The sequence below is a fragment of the Orycteropus afer genome, unplaced genomic scaffold (genome assembly GCF_000298275.1).
Source record: "Orycteropus afer afer isolate SDZICR_OR568_19922 unplaced genomic scaffold, OryAfe1.0 scaffold00340, whole genome shotgun sequence".
In the NCBI taxonomy this organism is placed as follows: domain Eukaryota; kingdom Metazoa; phylum Chordata; class Mammalia; order Tubulidentata; family Orycteropodidae; genus Orycteropus; species Orycteropus afer.
The window spans coordinates 3411449-3415125 of NW_006921927.1; the positions used below are offsets into that span (position 1 = coordinate 3411449).

General features: G+C 38.5%; 1 pseudogene; it reads right to left on the bottom strand.

Moving 5' to 3' along the window:
• Positions 1-270: 270 nt before the first annotated feature.
• LOC103206967 overlaps positions 271-3677 on the bottom strand; it is a 7324-nt pseudogene continuing 3917 nt past the window's right edge.

The following is a 3677-nucleotide window of genomic DNA, read 5'->3' on the forward strand; positions in this document are numbered from 1 at the left end:
ATGGGGTCATAAAGGCTGAGATTCGCACAGTCCACTAGTCCCTTGGACTAATTGTTTCCATGTATCATCATTCTTCTTTCCTCTAGTTGAGGAGAGACCAGTTGTTGCATTTAGATAGTCACTTGCAAGCTTTTAAGATCCCAGTCATTACTCACCAAAGTAGGATGTGCAACAATATTTTTGTGTAGTATGTTATGCCAGTTGAGCTTGATGTCCCCTGTGACCATAGCCCTGAGCCCACGGGTATTTGCATTTTAGTTTATACTGAATTTACTCCCAAGCCATAAGTTTTTGTTTCTCCTTGGATGTTTATTTCTTCTGTGCAACCTCTTCTGGGTTAGGAACAATTTGTTCCTTTTCAGTAAGGATCATGTCAGTGTGTCAGGGAGCTCAGGTATGAGTTAATCCGACCATGAGCTCTGTAAGTGGTCGGTGCATCTTGGGGGTTTTGTTCACCTGAATGTGCTCAATGACTAGAGAATCTACATTTAAACCCTTAAGTTCAGTATTTCTCTTTTCATTTTTAAGCATTTGCAGCAAAAATTCTGCATTCTTTGGGCAACTGACTCTGTGTCCAAACCCACTGTTAGGCCTGGACACAGCTACCAGCTCCACTGTTGGAACAATGGAATGGCACACGTTGCCTTGCAAAGTGACCTCTTTCAGACATTTGGTGGCTTTTTGGATATGTATACCCTTGATGGCCTGGGCAGATTTAGGGGTGTTCTTAAAATGGACCCAAAGATTAGAACCTCTTGATTGACACAGTTTGGGTGGAGTTTTCTGGGCCAATTGAGAAGCAAACCGTTTTGTGAGATCACCTCAGGCTACATACAGGAAGAGCTTGATTGCTTTTCTAGATTAATATGTAGGAAGGATTGATACTTTTTTAAAGTCCCTGCTGGCACAAATAGTGAAGCTTTTGGCTAATAACCAGAAGACTGGTGGTTTGAATCCACCCAGAGGTGCCTTGAAAGAAAGACTTGGCAGTCTACTTCTGAAAGGTCGCAACCATTGGAAATCCTGTGAAGCACAGTGTGTTCTGAAACTTGGGGTGTTCGTGAGTTGGAATTGACTAGATAGCAACTGTTTTTGTTTGTTTGTTTGTTTTAAGTTTATTCCTAGATTTAAGCCACTCTTGAGTAGGTTTTTTGTTTTCAATTTCCATTCCCTTTCCTACTACTGTTCTTCTGTACCAATAATCAGCAGAGATTTTTGTTTGTTTTTGGTCTATTGATCCTTTTATCTAGCTACCTCCATAAACTCACTATTCAAAATAGTTTGGCATGAAGTCTAGGGCATTTTCTAGATAGTTGATGATGTTATCTACAATATGTTATTCTAATTTTTTATAACTACTCTTATTTCATTAGCTAATAACAATTATAGGTGTCTGTTTCTTTCATTAGTGTAAATGAGGATGTAAGTATGGTGGCTGCTGGAGTTTTCTAGTATGTTATTTTATTTATTTATTTATTTAGGAAGTAATTTTCTTTTTTAATTGTGCTTTAGGTGCAAATTCACAGAGCAAAATTTGTTTTACATTCAACATTTTGTGTACATTTGGTTTCACTCCCAGTTACCATCCCCAACCCTAATCCACTTTCCTCTCCACCCTTCCCAGTAACACCCCAACTCTGTGCCCTTCATAGTTATGCACTCTTATGTGGCCTGCATTTCCTCCGTGTGAAATGTTGCCCCTCTGGTGCCTTGTGGTAGATTGCTCTGAGGGATCAATTTCCATAGAGGGTATGTGGGTGTGTCACCCTGGGTTCAGTTGTCTGTGTGTGCGTCTTATTTACTATTGGGCTGAGAGCCAGCCCCTAGGAGTGAGTTTTATTCCAGGCCCAAAGTGAATCTCAGGGCCATAGTGTTGGGGGTCTCACCAGACTCCATCCGACCAGTAATCCTGGTCATTATTGTTTATGGATTTTGTTCCACGTTTTTCCTCCCACTCTATCCAGGATCTCCAGTTTTGATCCCTTCCTGAGTGGCTGGTGTTGGGAGCCTGGCACCATCTAGTTCTTCTGGACTCGAGGTCCATCATTTCTTAGGGCTGATTGTTTCCAAATGCCCTTGCTTTTTTGCACTCTTCTTCGCTTCCGATGATAGGAGACCATTAGCTGCAACTTAGATGGCCGCTCAAAAGCTCTTAAGACCCCAGTCACTACTCACCAAGGTAGGTTGTGGAACAAGATTTTTAGCACATGTTAATTTTAATTAATTAAATAACTTGAAGATTGTTGAAATGGCAAATATTTTGTTACATACACATTTACCACCCTATTCTCGCACACCCTTCTCCCCTCTGCCCCCAAGATCTAAAACTACACTCAAGACTAAACCTACTCACATCAAGTTGATTCCAACTCATAGCGATTCTATAGGGCAAGGGAGAACTTCCCCATAGGGTTTCTAAGGCTGTAAATCTTTATGGAAGCAGACTGCCCCATCTTTCTCTCACAGAGTGGCTGATGGGTTTGAATCACCAAACTTTGGTTGGTAGTCAAATGCTTTAACCACTGTACTACAGAGCTTGTCCCAGATCTAAGCCACCACCAATCTGCTTTCTGTCTACATAGATTTCCCTATTCTGGACTTCTATATGAAAGGAATTATATGTAATCTTCTGTGACTGGCTGAATTCACTTAGCATAATGTTTTAAAGGTCCATCCATATTGTAGCATGTGTCAGTACTTCATTCCTTTTTATAGCAGAATAGTATTCCCATGTTGTTTATCCACTTGTCAGCTGGTAGACATTTGGGTTGTTTCTACCTTTTGGCTATTATGAATAATGCTGCTATAAACATTTGAGTAAAAGTTTTTGAATGGACATAAGTTTTAATTTTTCTTGAGTATATACCTAGGAGTGGAGTTGCTCATGTGGTAACTCTGATTCATTGCTGACACACTGTTTTCCAAAGTGGCTGTACCACCCACCAGCAGTGGATGAGGGTTCTGATTTATCCTGATTCTCACCAATACTCACCTGACTTCTTTACTACAACCATCCTGTGGGTATGAAGTTATTTATTTTGTTCTTTTTGATTCTTGATTAGATTGCCAAAGATCTTTAGTTTTTTTGTAAACTAGTTTTTAGTATTATTACTTTTCCTATTTCATTAATTATTGCTCTTAAATTTACTTTTTAAAACTTTACTTACTTTGGATTTATTTTGTACTTTTTCTTGCTTTTTGAGTTGAATCCTAACTCATAAACAGATCTTTCTCATTTATAATAAATTCATTTAAACTTATGTTTTTCTGAGGCCTGCTTCTGCTGTGTCCTATAGGTTTTGATACTATTATTAATTTCTAAACAGTTTTTAATTTCTCATTTGAATTTCTTTTTAACTTAACCTCCAAGCAATAAGGCTCTTTTGGGGGTACTTCAGTGTCGTTCCTTGTTTTACTGTAAACAATAGGGCCTATGTAATATCTGCTCCTCAAAACTTGTTGACATTTTCTTTGTGTCATATACATGAACAGTTTATTAAATGGATATTTGAAAAGAATGGGCATACAATTGTGTGTGTGTGTGTGTGTGTGTGTTTGGTCATATACATTAGACTCAAAATCTTTTTTTTTTTTTAATTGTGATTTGGGTGAAAATTTAGAGAGCAAATACACTTTCCATACAGCAGATCACATACACTTTGTCTCATGACATTGAC